Genomic DNA, 16,795 nt, shown 5'->3' on the forward strand with positions numbered 1-16,795 from the left:
CCGAAAATTCAGAGATACATGTAATATATCTACATGATAAATTGCATTTGAACATCTGAACTGTGAGTAGGTTTTCATTGCATATTCAGTTCTTGGGGCCCAAAATAAAATTCTAAACAAATTTATAATCAAGCTTCTAGTATGGCAAGCATTCCTTTGTTTTATAACTAGAGAGTATATATCCTGGCTAAAAATCATACTTTTACGTTTCTAACTAATCATAAATGACCTGAAAGTAATAGGATATGTAGTTTTTTTTTTTTTTTAATACAGTTAAAATAATTTTGATTATAACAATCTGTTAGCACTGCAGAACTGTATGTAAAAGCAAATAAAAGTAATATATTATTTTTATTAAGGCATGACCATGAACGCCTTTTAAGGTGAACCATGAACCATGAATGCAATTTATGGCCTGTTACTGTAGGCTATGATTCTGATTCACTCACTAATAGGCTACATTTATAAAATTCTTGAATTTGTTATATCATACTTTTAAAGACACAATACCAGAAATTATTCCTTACTAGATTAGAATCACCATTTTAAGGGTAATTAAATAAATTTCAAAATAGCTTATATTATATTAAGTTTAGGCTATTAACAAGACGCATGAAAACAGTAAACCTCTGAAACTTAGATTCTTTCAAGTTAGGCTATGTAAAAATCCATGTTGGAGTCCTAAAAAATGTTATTTTTTTACCACTGTTACCATTTGACTGTCTTCGCTATAAGTTGAGATCTTCATTAGGCAATTATAATTATTGTGAAACATTGACATTGCACAATTCCAATGCTGAAGGACAGTTAAGTATTTTGAATAACTTAAAGTTCAAAATTACAAGAATTAAAATATTAAAAAACAATGACTGTGAAATAAAACAAAATATATTTTGCAAGAGTAACTTAACTAATTTTGAAACCCCAATAGGCACAATAGAAATTTTATTGATGAGGAAGTTGAGGTTTAGTAAATAAAAAAAATTAATTAGTCCAAATACAGTGTATTTAAACATTTCACAAAAACAAAGTGATTCTTCTTTTGTCCAAGTCTTAGGTCATTACATTTGGAGTTTTTTCATTGGAGAAACTGAACTATCAATTTGAGTGTGTTTGCTGTGGTGGATTTGGTTGATTTCCGTTTGATTTTCCCTGTGCTTTGTCTTGGAGTCTTAATCTCCATGGGTTCAATTGGAGTCTGAAACAAATAAGGCCTTAGTTTTTTTTAAAACATTACTCGATTACAAAAGTAAGAGGTGGTCCTTACTTTAATCAAGATTAAACCAAACTAGACAAAACTGTGAGTGTGAGATAATAATTCGCTTCTACTGAAATGAGCTGTAAAAATTAAAAAATCAAAGCTACACTTGCGCTGACACCAGGTAAAAGTAATAAAAGTAAAAATAATAGAATACTAAATCAGGTATAGTTAGGTTTCAAAGTTCCGTTAGAGGTAATTCTGAGCAATTACTTGGTCAACCCCAATTTTTTTCATATTTTACTACGGTCATCAGGAGGTTCTCAGAAAGCAAGAAACATATAATTCAAGCCCCGCAAGGTTAAGTTAGGTTAGGTTAAGTTAGGTTATTAATTAACCTAACCTAACCTAACCTAACGTAACGGTACTGTTACAATTGGCCTTAGAGATGTATTTGAGACTAAAAAAAAACATAAGTAAGTAACGTGTTTTCACACCCGTCACATAGAAAAGGATTGTCGGAGGAACCACTAGCCATAGCCATAACGGTACTGTCACAACTGGCCTTCCGCGCGTCTCCCGCAAGCCACTGTTATCGCTTGGACTTTGAACCTTCTTATCGCTCGGCAACCTGTACGATGGCCTTGCGGGCCTTGAATTATATGTTTCTTGCTTTCTGAGAACCTCCTGATGACCGTAGTAAAATATGAAAAAAATTGGGGTTGACCAAGTAATTGCTCAGAATTACCCCGTTAGATAACAAAATTACTTTACACTAAATACTTCCATGTAGCTGTGCCACAGGCCTTATATGGAAGTGCAACCAAAATTAGCTAATACAATTTATTGTTTTTTTTTTTTTTTTACAGGGATTTCATTAAAATTACAGCCACTATTAACTGCCACAGTGAGAGTAATAAGTTAGTGTCACTATTACTCTCACTGTGGCAGTTAGGCCTATGTTAAGTAAGGTTGTCACCAGATTCATATGGCAGATATCGATCCGGAAGGAAAAATTTAGGGTAATCTGAGGACTTTAAAACATTGCATGAATAACGATAAAGACACTTAGCACCTGAAAATGTTGACACTGTAGGCTAAATTGTATTCTTTAATAGGACAACAGCCTAATTATTTCTGAATATTATAGTAGGTAGTACAGTATTGTAGTTCTGATAGGGTTATATGTCTGCTTGAGTTTTAAGGCCAAAATATTATCATAAGTTATAAGTTAGCTGATAAACACCGATTTCTGTGACTGTGAAATTTTGCTATGCCAGCTTATTTTTTCCTAAAACTAAGTAGGCCTATTCCTACGATCTTATAATACATGAAAACAACCTTAACATTTTTCTAAGGCACAGAAGACTTTCATTTTAAGGTACTGTACCGGTATTTTAAAGATGGACTGCTTCTCTGGTGGAGTAATACCAGACGGGGGCACGACCACTGGCAAACGATTACATTTCAAATGGTCAGTCAGTCACTGTCAAACAACCTAGGCCTTAGTTTTTCTGTAACCCCCTGAAATGTCACTGTACAGCGCTTTGCAGAGTTAGGTTAGGTTTATTATGATCATTATGTTATTATGATAAAACCTTAACTTAATATATAATTAAGATGTAAAAGCATAACTTATCTTACCTCAACAATATCAGGCTATCCATAGAAAAGTTGTCCACGGCGGTGTTTTTTTTTTTCTGAACTGCTGTACCTACATAATCGGTGAGTTCAGCGTCATCTTTAAGGAGCTTGACAAGTGCTCCAAGTCTTATCTAACTTAAACTTCATCATCAGATAAATGTTTACTGCAAAGAATCAATACTAAACAGTTTCTTTCAGATTTTTTTCTTTTGACAGCCTTTTCCCAGGATTTCAACAGCTTTGGGCGAGTTAATAGAAATCTGAAATTGTTAAAAAATAGTTAAACTTAATTCACAGTAACCTTTAGGCCTAGTTTCCATAAATCCACATACATTGTAGTTCAACACCTATACCTGGAAATGTAAATAATAGCATAATAGCTATGAAGGGCCTATGATTGATAAATAGAGCTGACGCTACTACTTGTCAGTATAGGTGCGAGTATAGGCTACTCTAAGCGCACGACTTGTTTGCGCGTGGCCCCTCCACCGCCTCCTTAGCCAGGAGGGGCCCCCACCACTGCCCGGCTCTTGGCCAATCTGCTACTAGTCGCCCTAAAAATGTTGTCTATACTGCTTCTACTCCCAGCGGATGCGTAACACCAACACATGGCACCTGTTGATCTTATAATATTTCCATCGCTTCTCTGTGAATGGTTTGCCCTTTTTACGGGTGGTTGCCATAATATTAATCTATGTTAGCCTAGCCTGACACTTTTTTAACCCACGGCTTAACAATCACTCAATAATTACTCAACCGCACTACTCATCTAAACAGCACAGTCCAATAAACTGACAGTTGATAGAACACGATAGAATACAATACTCTTCTGGTCATAAAATAGGATAATAAAATCATAAAATGTCATAAAATACTTTACGTACGACATTAAGAGACCGACTTTCGTTTTATCAACTTAGGGATATAAAATAAATAACTGCAAGTCATTAACCGTTTTAAAGGGTGTTCGGAAAACCTGTCCGATATTTTAAGGTGTTATTTATTGTACATAATATGAAAATAAGCAAAAGTTTCCATAATTTTATGTACTAAGCCTTGTGGTTTTCTGTTTATAGATATATCTGTATGTGTTTTTACATACATCTATATCTATATCTGAAGATACCACCTATAAACGTTAAAAATTTACACCTAAAAAGTCAAACTTTACGATTAAATTGGAATATAGGCCTAATATGATTTTACCGTTTGGTGTACATTTAAATAAGTAAAAAAATAGTTATATCAAAATAAAATACTCTACTACAGTAACAAAACAATAATATAGAACCCTTGGTATTTGTCAAATTCAAATTTAAATTTTAAAAAAAATGTACGCAAAAAAGGAAAACAACGCGAACAGCGCTAGTCGAATGTTTTTAGAAAGCGTAGTCCGACCAATGCTACAGAAACTTTGGCTGCGTGGTGGGAGATTGGTACCGCTCTCCCCCCGCGCACCCGGCTCGCAAACAAGTCGTGCGCTTACAGTACTGTAGTAGCATGCTAGTAGGTATGATTACCAAAATAAAAATACAAGAATTTATTTTATTCAGTTAATTAATAGTTCAAATTAAAATGCACTTCTGATTTTAAACAGTAAGAAGTTATCTGAAGCCCTAACCAGTCTAGGCATAAAGCTGGGTTTTCCTAGGCGCGGAAGCGGAGAGCGGAGAGAGGAACGCGGAGAGCGGAAAAGAGATTAACATGGTGTTCCGCTCTGTTTCTAGGAAAACAGTAACATTAAATTACCTAAGACAAGTGGAGTCCGCTCTCCGCGTTCCTCTCTCCGCTCTCCACTTCCGCGCCTAGGAAAGACCCGGCTTAAGTTAGCGACAACATTTCTTGATACAGTAAGTAATTATTTAAAACTTACTTGTAAAAGTGGATCCCATTTCCTTTATTGTAGGCTACGTTTCTTTGCATCCAAATTCAATACAATATCTAACCAAATTTGCTTAATTGACTCACACTCACATAATTAAGATAAACATAATTACAATAAGATATCTTGTCGTTCATTAAAGGTCAATTGTTTGGAGGACCCCTATCCAAATCATCTGTCATCGGCAACACAGTGGTAATTAAGGTAATTAAAACCTCACCCAGATAGTCTAAGTTATCCTTAATAGGTTAAGGCATCTTGGTGGGATTATAAGAATGAATGCCAACATTTCTAGTTAAAATTGTGGCTGTATTTTAGTCAATTTTAAGTTACAGTAGCCTACAATCCATAAGTAGATTAAAACAAATAAAGCTGTAACATTTGTATACAGAAAAAAATAACTAACTTAACCAGACTTATTAAAATAATTATTTCTAGTAGGTAAGTATTGAATGAATTTGATTAGTAAAGATGCATGCAAAGAGTAAAGTGTTACTGTTTTTTCACCACTCACCAGAGGGCCTGTTAAAAAGATGTGTTCTATGAGTTAATTTGAAGGTAAAATTTGTTAAATTTTAAAATTTTACCTAACCAACACACTTAAGTTTCAGGCTGAAGCAAGCTTTTATTTAGGGCCTTATTTTATTTTACATTCCAACACAGGGCATATAAAATAACATGTTAAATGGGTGACACAGTGCTGAGATTTTGTCGCCAGTGACTATGGGTGGTGCCAGCATATTTTTTTTAATAATTCACATTTGAAATGTATACGAATAAAAAAAAAAATATGTAAATATTTTAGAGTAGGCTATTGAGCTATGATTTTGGCCCAAGAGGTTGTGAAGGGAGCCTTGGCCTGTTATGACATTCTAGGATTCCGGTACATAATTAAGTGAGATTATATGGACTATTTACAAGCGAATAAGTATAATCGAAAAATTCATTAGAAGATGCGTAGAAATATGTGTTCTTTTCACTTTAATTTAAGCTAAGCAAAAATTTCCGGGGGAACCCTCCGACCCCAGGTATCACATAAACACCCGGTAAGTCCGGCGCCTCTGTTGCCCAGTGGAAATCCCTTAAAATATGCTCTGTTTCCAACATACTATATGACTTACCTATCTTAACTTATTGTGTCAGTTTCATTCTTTTAAATGACCAGCATACTTTTAATTTTATTTGTATTAACTTAAATAGGCTACATCCTAATATAATTATCAATGGGGGAATTGTATGTAAATAAATCCCCCTCCTCCCAAAACAATAATTGGAACCTAGAATAATAATTCTGGAGTAATAATATTTGGTTTTTTATATTTGAACTTCAGAAACCATAAGTAAAAGGCCTAAATTGGTTTTCTAAAAGACATCATAGTTTGCGCAATTGATTTGATATTTTTATTTTGCTGATTCAGTTAAGCTATTAATAGTTTGACTCTAATAGGGCAAAGCGTTTTCAAACTCATTTAAAATTGGGAATAACTAAATAAACTAAGTTTATTGAAATTCCTCAACATAGATAAAAACATAACCTGAGTAACCTCAATCAATTATTTCACATTTGCAATTGAGCGGCAGACGACACGACGACAGCACTCCAATCCAATCCTAATGTTAGCCTGTGCGAGTGCGATGCGATGCAATGCGATTACAGATACGACTTACAACATGTTCGATATTCTTCGACACACAACCGAATCATACGGTTGGTCTGTTGTGAACCCAGCACTATCCAGACGACGGCGACATTCACATCACCTCACCATGTGTTGTGCTTTGTTGTGTTACGTTCTTACTTCTTCTTCACTTGCAAAAAGAAATCTCTCACATTTTAACCATACAGCTGCGTAGTTCATATTAATCACCCAAGCAGCAAACCAGCTGATTAAGCAAATTTAAATTTATCTGATTGAATTTTAAGTAAAATGTATCCATGAACAAGAGTAAAATATTTCCCTATTCAAATAGCATTAGATTTAATGATTGCTTAAATTTACTGCTACGGGAAGGTAAAAGTGTTTTTGTTAAATGTCAATAGTATAGAATAAATGTATTTATTTATTTGCAAAGGGAAGCCTATTATTCATAAAACAATACAATAAATAAATAACTACATTAATTTGGTAAATTTTATCAAAATCTATCTATTACAACAGCTCTCTGATTCCAAAAGAAGAATAACATAGATGTAACGTAAAGGTTAATTTTATTTTATTCTTAAATTCACTTATGTTTTTTTTCTTCCTTTAAATATTTGTGTACATATTCTGTATATACTTTGTTGGAATATAGAAATAAATCTAATTCATTCATTCAACATGATAGTTTTTATTTACATATACTGTACATTTTTTTATATTCTCCTTCAACCCTACGACTGGCAATACTGTATGACTAATGTTAGCTCTAACTTCATTGATGTTAAGGCTGGTCTACCCCAAGGCTCCGTGCTCGGACCTTTCTTGTACCTGATTTTTGTTAACGATATGTATTGTAATGTTCCTATTTTGTCAGTACTTTACGCTGATGACACAACCTTGATCTGCTCAGATAGTTGTTTCGAACATGCCAATCAACTACTCTCAAATGCCTTAATCTCTTCCAAAAACTGGTTTGCATCCAATAATTTAGTAATAAATGAGCAAAAAACAGATTTAATTTATTTCTCTCTTAGAGAAATTCCGACAACCTGTAATGCAAGAAGTGATGTCAAACTTCTGGGTTTCACTTTAGACAACCACCTCATCACTTGGAAACCTCATGTCCGTAATCTGTGTAAAAAACTATCAAGAATTGTGTACCTAATAAGAAGGCTTAAGCAATCAGTAAGCTCTGATACACTGCTAGTTGTCTACTATGGACTCTTTCATGCTACTTTCAGCTATGGTATTCGACTGTGGGCTTAAGATATATATAATTATGGGTCATTCATGCCATGCAAAAAAGGTTTTCCGATGGCAAAAGAAGGCGGTAAGACTACTTGACAACTTAAGAGATCGTCAATCATGTAAAACTAGCTTTCAGAAGTTAAAAATCTTGACCATGCCATCTGTGTATATTTTAAACACCTTAGTATATGTCAAACAAAATATCAACTCTTTTGCTCCTCAAAATGCTCATCATGATCACCTCACTAGATTTAGACATAACCTTGTTATACCATATGTAAGGCTTGCAAAAACCCGGCATTGTCATGTTTACCATCAACTCGCTCTTTATAATAAACTCCCAATAGCTATTAGAAATTTGCCACTCAATAGATTTAAGAAAACTGTAACTCTATTTCTAAAGGACCAATCCTACTACTCTGTTGCAGACTTCATGGACGATCGCCTCACATCATGACCTGTTTATCTGATGTAAACACTTTATCTAAATCTTTGTCTGCTCTTATCTTGTTTTTAAGCTATGTGTCTCAACTCTATGTATTTTACCATATATAATTCTTGACTTGTCCTATTGCATTATCTGTATGCTTAAAGGAATAAATATATATTGTCTATTGTCTATTGTCTATTGACTATTTTCGTCATTCCGACTGTGCTTCCAAAATGCCTATATTATGACGAAAATTGTCATATAGTGTCACCTTTTTTAAACAGCTTATTATTCATGATTCCAATTCCAAAACCGAATAATTTTGGTCCCGTTCTGAAAATGGCATTCCAAACTTTCATTTTCATGGATAAACAAAACTATAGCATTAACAGATCAATTTCATTGACGTTACAATTTGAATGAAAATTTAGGCACGAGACAAATCGAAATGTGGCAATGAAATCTGACCAGCTCACCCTTGTTCAAAATGTTTACAACTATAAACATCGTTATTCCATATTTTTGAACTTGGTGTCATTCGATAGGAAATCTTACTGATATTATAAATGTGAAAGTTTCTGTGTTTGTTTATTTGTTTTTTTGTTTGTTTGCGGTTCAATCACGCATTTGGCGCATAAACCACTGGACGGATTGGGCTGAAATTTGGCATGATGATAGCTCACATTCCCGATTAACATATATAGGCATATTCTTATCTCAAAACCTTTCGGGCTCCGCCCCAGTGGCTCTTTAGTTCCCCATGTTAACCTTATGAGTATTCATATTTAAAGGGAATTAAAGAATTAAGTCAGCTGTTTGATCCAAAAATACCCCCGCCGCAGCAAACCTGCAGACTTAGCGAATTTCCATTTGCCTCATTGGATATACACTAAAAAGTCTCCTTAAATATATCACATTTATTCCCTATTTAAATAGAATTAGTTGAACGAGTACTTAGGTTTGTTGCAACAGGGAGGGTAAAAAAGTGTTTTAATGTAAAATGTTAATAGGTACTGTAGTTTAGTAAGAAATAAATGTACTTTCCAAATTTGATCAAAATATGTTCATAAATAATCAAACTACAACAGTTGACACCATAAGAATAACATGGGAATTTTAAATTACATTTTTTTGAATTTTCTCCGTAACCCTTAGGCGCATAATAACGCTTCAAAATACTAAATTATTTGTTTCTTTAAGCTCTGCATAATGGTTTGGAAAGTTATTGTAAAATTTTGTGTTTTTAGGTTCAAAAATAGGAAAAAATCTACCCCATATATAAAACCCCCCATAAACCCCCTTTCCCATAGTCCGATCATGCTGGTTCGCTAACTCATTCAAGTTTATCCTGCTTTACACCTTTAAACCAAATTTCATCAAAATCGGACAAAAATTACTCAAGTTATCGCGTTCACGGACACACACATATATATATAAATCAGGGAGAGAGAGAGAGTGAGTCATTTGTCATTTCTTTATTTCGCCTTGCTGTGACCTCGATGGTCCAATCTTCCATCACAACAGGCACAAAATACCCCCGCCGCAGCAAACCTGCAGACTAAGCGAATTTCCATTTGACTGATTGGATTTACACTGAAATGTCTACTTAAAAATATAACATTTATTCTTGATTTAAATAGAATTAGTTTAACAAGTACTTAGGTTTGCTGCATCAGGGAGGGTAAAACTTTTTTTTTGTAAAATGTGAATAGGTAGTGAGAAATAAAAACATTTTCCAAATTTGATCAAAATATGTTCACAAACAAGCAAACTACAACAGTTTACTTATTCTCCATAAGAATAACATGGGAATTTTAAATTTACAATTTTGTGGAATTTTCTCCGTAACTATTAGGCGCATAATAACGCTTCAATATACTAAATTATTTGTTTTTTTAAGCTCTACAAAATGGTTTGGAAAGAAATTGCTAAATTTTATGTTTTTTGGGTCAAAAATAGGAAAAACCTATTTTTACCCCATAAAACCCCCCGTAAACCCCCGTTCCCATGGTCCGATCATGCTGGATCGCGAACTCGTTCGAATAAACGTACGTTTACACGTTTGTACCAAATTTCATCCAAATCGGATCATTTTTGCTCGAGTTATCGTGCTGACGGACACATATATATATATATATAAATATATAAATATATAAATATATATATATATATGAATTTGAACGGATGGTGTTTTTGGCCTCTAGGGACCTAAAAACGAAAAAGAAAATCGGTCCCGCGTCCAGGTCTTACCATGAGTACTACGGTAATAGCTTATTCCCTATATGGGAAATTCGCTAAAACACATTACAATATATTGTTGTGGTTACACTCAAGGCTACGGCCACACGGGCGTTTTTTCACGCAAGAACGCAGCGTGAAAAAACGCAAGAAATATGAGCAGCACTAAATGAAATGAGGTATGCCACACGTAGTGTGTTTTCCCGCAGTAGTGGGCGCCTATTTGTTTCAATGCTTCTCTAATTTTTCGCGTGTTTTCACGCTGCGTTTGTGCGTGAAAAAAACGCCCGTGTGGCCGCAGCCTAACATATTTAATACAATGCCGAATTTTATATCAATTCACAAGTTGTTTAATAAAATATTATAGCTATACTACAACAACAAAATGTTATACAATTAGACAGTGAAAGAAAACCAACAATGGCCTGGTTTACACGGGTAGAGTTATGGGTAGAGTAGAGTTTCTAGTATAGTAACTCTACCCGTGTAAACACCGGGTCGCCGGAATGGTCGCCCCCGGAAACATCACCCCCCAGGCTAAACGTGACGTCACGAAACCAGACAACCAGCTGGTATAAAATCTATGTCCGCGACCGGAATCGTTCCCCCCCAAGGGCTTGACAAGTAATTTATCAAAATCTAGTTGATATGAACTAATTATGTTATTAATTTTAATTCAAACAAGTAGAAACGGAAAGGTCTTCCCCGGCAAGGCATCCCCTATGTACACCCCGGAATCGTCCCCCCCTGAAACGCTACCCCTAGTAGGGCTGGGCTGCTCGGCAGCCTACCTGCTGCCCGTCCTCCTCAGTCCATTGTTCTGAGGGTCGGCCGCTCGTTCATTATTATTGTCGCTTGGACAACAGCTTTTCCACAGAAGAAAATTGCAGACGCTGTGGTGGAATATCAATCAGTAGATATAGATGTGTATGAACTTCTAAGACAACTAAATAATGCGAGCAAAGATTGACTTTAAAAAATGATTCTTTTATACTTAATTCATAACCAACGATAATGCGTAAAGTATACATTTTTTCTGTTGCATTAAAAGGTAGAGTTATACTTATCAACATCAGTAAACTTACCTTACACCCTATGGTAATTGTTAAGCAACACATTTGTTAAAAATAGAATAATTTCTAAATGTATTAAAAATGAATCGCATTGCTTTAGGTTTGGCCCCGATTTAATTAATAATTTGAAAATTAGAAACAGATTATTAAATAAGAATAAACATAATAATATCTTTTAGGGGATTAATCCCTTAAAGTTATCGAAATAATTAATTGTTAGTAATTACAAATATGTAAATGATACTATTCTAAAGGTTATGCCAAAAAGTACCTTTATTCAGAAACAGCCTAGGCTAGTTTCATATCACTGGAATAGAGTCAAAATATAATGAAAGTTTAATCAAAATATCAGAATCACTTTAAATCGAGAAGAGGACTTGCAATCAGTGTTGATATACCAATAAATTAGCTTTGTTATAAGATGTATATGTTTAGAAAACCTTTTTGCTACTGAAGTTTGCCAAATTATGTTTCATAATTACTAAGGGGAAAATATACGTAAGTTCAAATTTTTAATATGTAATCAAAATTTGAAATGTTGAGCTGTAAACTTGTATTACATCGCTTAAACGATAGAAACATTCGTATATACGATATTTATTAATGTATCACAAAGTGCCAATTATAATTAAAAATACCCCCGACACAGCAAACCTGCAGACTAAGCAAATTTCCACTTGCCTGATTGGATTTATGCTAAAATGTCTCTGTAAAATATCACATTTATTCCCTATTTAAATAACATTAGTTCAATATACATATATCAATATCAATATGTATATCAATATCAATATCAATTGATATGGAGACGCCACCTAGGTGCTTATTTTAACCCAAATATGAGTGTAGAATGGTGTGAGGTGATCTGTGTAGCTTTGTTACTGACTTAGATCAGCTGTTTCATTAGCCAGGACCATTTATTTAAAGCCCAATGATCAGGAACAGCTGGGTCCAGTTTTGAACCATCAAAGTTTAACGAGTACTTAGGTTTGCTGCAACAGGGAGGGTAAAAAAGTGTGTTTTTTTTTTTTTTTTTTTTGTAAAATGATAATAGTTTGGTATGAAATGAATGCATTTTCCAAATTTGATTAAAATATGTATATAAACAAGCAAACTACAACAGTTTACTTATTCTAAGTATAATATGGAAATTTTAAATTTACAGATTTTTTGAATTTTCTCCGTAACCATTAGGCGCATAATTAACGCTTCAATATACTAAATTATTTGTTTTTTAAGCTCTACAAAATGGTTTATAAAGAAATTGCTAAATTTTAAGTTTTTAGTGTAAAAAATGGGAAAACCCAATTTTTACCCCATAAAACCCCCCATAAACCCCCGTTCCCTTGGTTCGATCAAGCTGGTTCGCGAACTCGTTCGAATAAACGTAGGTTTACACGCTTGTACCAAATTTCATCAAATTTATGAATTTGAACGGATGGTGTTTTTGGCATCTAGGGACCTCAAAACGAAAAAGTAAATCGGTCCCGGGTCCAGGTCTTACCATGAGTAATACGGTAATAGCTTATTCCCTATAGGGGAAATTCGCTAACACAAATTTAGGATTTTGTAACAAAGTTTGGAAGACAGGTACTTAAATTGAGAAATAAATACACACAATGAGTACTAAATCGTCTATTAGGCCTATACATTTTAATTATGGAAAGAAAATACAAAAATATAACTGAATAACAATTTAATATTCTACAAAGTGTCAAGGAATTTATACAGTACCGGTACAAACTTCATTTACAATATAATTTAAAACAATAAAATATATCAAAATAAAAATCAAGAGCACAAAAAGAAGAAAAAAGCATAAAGATAAATTTTTTGTGTTACGCACTTTAAATTTGTGTGTTTCGTTTCTTATTCTTATTTTTATTTCTTTTTATAAATACACATTTTGCTACTGTAGTACCTTTACCTATTTGGTAGTGTTTGGACACCTTCTTATATGGGAAAAGGTTGAAAAATATGTTGATAATATTTCAAATTATCAAATCAAATATTTAGTCATTTTAACTACGTAAAAAATAATGTAAGTAAATAATTAAAAATATTTTCTTAAATTGTTTTTGGCAACAAATAAATCATTAAAAACCTGGTAAACATTAAAGACCAAGAGCACAACAAATAAAGAAAGCAAAAATAAAAATCATTTGTGTCTTAAATGAAAAATGGCTTTAATACAAAAAATAACGTTTTACTAAGTGTTAGAATATGCCTGTAAATATCAACCTATGCTCTTATTTAAGATTTCCTTCTGACTCCTTGCGGGATGTCCCCATTATATGACAGAAAACTGACAGTCTTTAAAACGTTGTTTTTAGGTGTGGTGTTTATGTACCAAATCTTATTGATTTATCTATTGCAGTTTTGAAAATATTAAGCCCATGCGGGACATTATAAATACACTCTGTATATGTGACCGTGTGCGCGGTAACTCGGGCAACAACGCTGCGAGTTTGATGAGATATGTTACAAACGTGTAAGCTTAAGTTTTTTAGAACGAGTTCGTGAACCAGCATAATCGGACTATACTATGGGAACGGGTGTGTCTGAATTGCGAACACCTCCAAAATGCTGGAGACTGAACATAAGTCGCCAAGATTGCGCACAAATATTCGGAATCGGGGAAAATAGACGAGTCACTGTTTCTTGTAATTTATGGAAGATTTAATACAATTGTTTTAAATGTAATGTTTTTAAGACTTGACTTGGCATGTACACAAACGCAAAGAGTGGAAAAGTAAACGGATAAGCAAGAATTCATATGGGTGGATTTCATCGATTTCCACTAGAGTGTGCAATTAATTGTGATATATTATATTTTTAAACGTGACAGAGTTTTTTTTTCATTTCAGGATTCTGAATCAACCACTTTCGCGATTTCGTGATTTTTGGGTTGAAATAAATATAATTTTCTAAGGAAGGGAATGTCAATGCCATGATTTTATTTTTTAAGTTTAATTTTTTTAGTCTAGCAGCCGACGCTAATAATTTAAAGTCGTTTTAGTGCTGTTTTAACTAACAGCTGGTTTCAAACTGTCATTGACGTTTTTATGTTACAAGTAGTTTACTTAAATATTGATCGTCGGTGTTTGCCCGCATACTGTTTCAATTTTAAATGTTGTTTTTTCCTACCGTAACGGATCTTCGTATTTAGGAAATCTGTATATTTGAACTATACATCTCTAATACTTCTACCCTTGGGTAAAATCAAGATTTGTCTGAAATCAAATCTGTGTAAGTAGGCCTATAAGTTTATGCCATGAAAGTTATGTCATGTTTGTAGAATGTGTGTAGTCTATATCGATATACCAAAATTTCGAGGGTTATAAAAATGTAAACCGGTGTAGCAGGTCTCTAGAAAACACTGGGGAAAATCCCCTACCATATTTTGAGCTGATTTTATTGTTAGTGCAACTTCAGAGCATACTTTTTACAAATTACATTAACTTTTTCAAAATCTGTTTAAAACTCAATGAGGCGTTCTGTTCACAAATTAACACCTTCCAAATTAATTAAGTACATAGGCTAGATAACACTGATAATTATGAATTATGTTAATGTACGAATTATGGTAAAAAGATGAAACTGACTTTAGTAAATAACTAACTAAACTTTTCCTTGACCATGTTAAACAAACGTATTTGGCTCAGGTATTCCTGGGAGGGATACCTGAAGTGGGGAAGTCTAAGCTATTTTACAAAAAATACTTCCCGCTATAAATACAGTTGTACTCTACGAATTAATAGTCTGCAAATTACAGACGAATTCCATAAATCAATACTCTGAGAATAGTGGATACTATACTTAGGATTACGTTCTCTTGCAAACTTTAAGTTATACGTATTAATATTCTGCGAACTACTGGTAGATTTAAATGTGTAACTTTCAAAACAATGGGCGACCTTTCATGGAATAACTGTACTACTTCAATGTCAATTTAGTTATTTAATATCAGCAGTGTGAAATCATGAAATAAAGTGAATGTGACACTGTTGCTTGCTTCTCTGTCAACGCATACGTAAACAGTGTGAGCTTTTTCCTGTTTATTGCCGAAGAAACTAACCAATATTTACTTTCTAAATTCTTTTTACGGAAAAGAGTCCTTCACCAATATCAAATCAGGAATATTCTCAATGCATTTATTTTACCATAAAATCCAGACAATTATTTAAATGTATAAAATTATATACAGCATTTATTGCTCAATGTTTACAATTTAAGAATTAGGAAATGTGAAAATAGTTTTGTCAAGTGTGTACTGTATTATGATGTTGAGTGGTTGAAGCACGCTCATATTAATACGAGTTGATTCCTTACTTAATTGTCACTATTACTATAAACATTTTATTTCATTTCCACGTTTTTCAAATACATTTTATACGTTGACGGAAAAAAAACTATATGTAATTTATACATCATTTGATGTATAAAATTAAGGGGAAATGTCTAGAGAAAGCACAATATCAAAGTGTTAATTTGTATTTATCTTAATATCCACAACATTTGCGTAATACCAAATCCTTCCCATTCTTGCGAGTTCAATCGAGCGGTGGTAATATGGGACAGTCTCTACCCTTGTGAACAATAGCTGGCTCGAGTCACGAGCCCAAGCCCTACAGCAGGTATACCGGGGGAGATCATGGCAGGGGGGGACCTTTCCGGGGTGTGCATTTTGAAAACGATCGGGGTTAACGTATCCGGTTAACATCAATTCTAATTAGAAAATCTGGTAATTGTATATGATAAGTGAATATAATTATCTAATTAATACGCAAACTCAAAAATAACTCGTCATATTAACGAGTGCATGCTGCAACTGAAATTTAGTGTCCGCGGCCGGAAACATCACCCCTCGGTCTCTGACGTCAATATGACGTAGGGGGGTGATGTTTCCGGGGGCGACCTTTCCGCGTCCCCTAAACACCCACTGGCGCCTAGTAGCTAGTATAGTAGCGATAGTAGGTGGTAGAGTAGAGTTACTAGCAACATGTGGCATAGTAGCTCTACTCTACTTCCCCCACCACTAGCAAAATTGTCACTCTCCTGCACACTATACTTGTGTAAATGAGATCCGCGATCCGCGGCAGTAGAGTAGAGTTTCTGGTAGAGTGACACTTGACACTGTCTTGTAACTGGTTTATAACACTCATTTTGGGAATGGAGGTGGAACAAACAGTTCACAAACTATCATCAACACTCTACTATGTGTGAACAGTCGCTTGCTTAAAATCGGTAGAGTGGACAAGAAAGTAGCTCTACTATAAACTCTACACTACCAACAACTCTACCCGTGCAAACCAGGCTTTAGTATAATATACAAAAAAAGGAAAACAAATTATCACGATTCTTTTTGAGAGAGAGAGAGAGAGAGAGAGAGAGAGAGAGAGAGTCAGAGAGTGTGAGAGAGAGACCAGACTCAGATTT

General features: G+C 34.0%; 1 long non-coding RNA gene across 1 annotated transcript; it reads right to left on the reverse strand.

The window, feature by feature from the left end:
- Positions 1-997: 997 nt before the first annotated feature.
- LOC128987156 (uncharacterized) lies at positions 998-5,971 on the reverse strand. The gene is made up of 3 exons (XR_008490196.1): positions 4,716-5,971; positions 2,843-3,102; positions 998-1,198 (listed from the first exon to the last, which is right to left on the reverse strand). It is a non-coding gene; the product is annotated as an uncharacterized LOC128987156 (long non-coding RNA).
- Between the last annotated feature and the right edge of the window lie 10,824 nt (positions 5,972-16,795).

This window comes from Macrosteles quadrilineatus, unplaced genomic scaffold (assembly GCF_028750875.1).
Source record: "Macrosteles quadrilineatus isolate MER2022 unplaced genomic scaffold, UCM_ALF_1.0 Scaffold_2__2_contigs__length_208266976, whole genome shotgun sequence".
NCBI classification, from domain to species: domain Eukaryota; kingdom Metazoa; phylum Arthropoda; class Insecta; order Hemiptera; family Cicadellidae; genus Macrosteles; species Macrosteles quadrilineatus.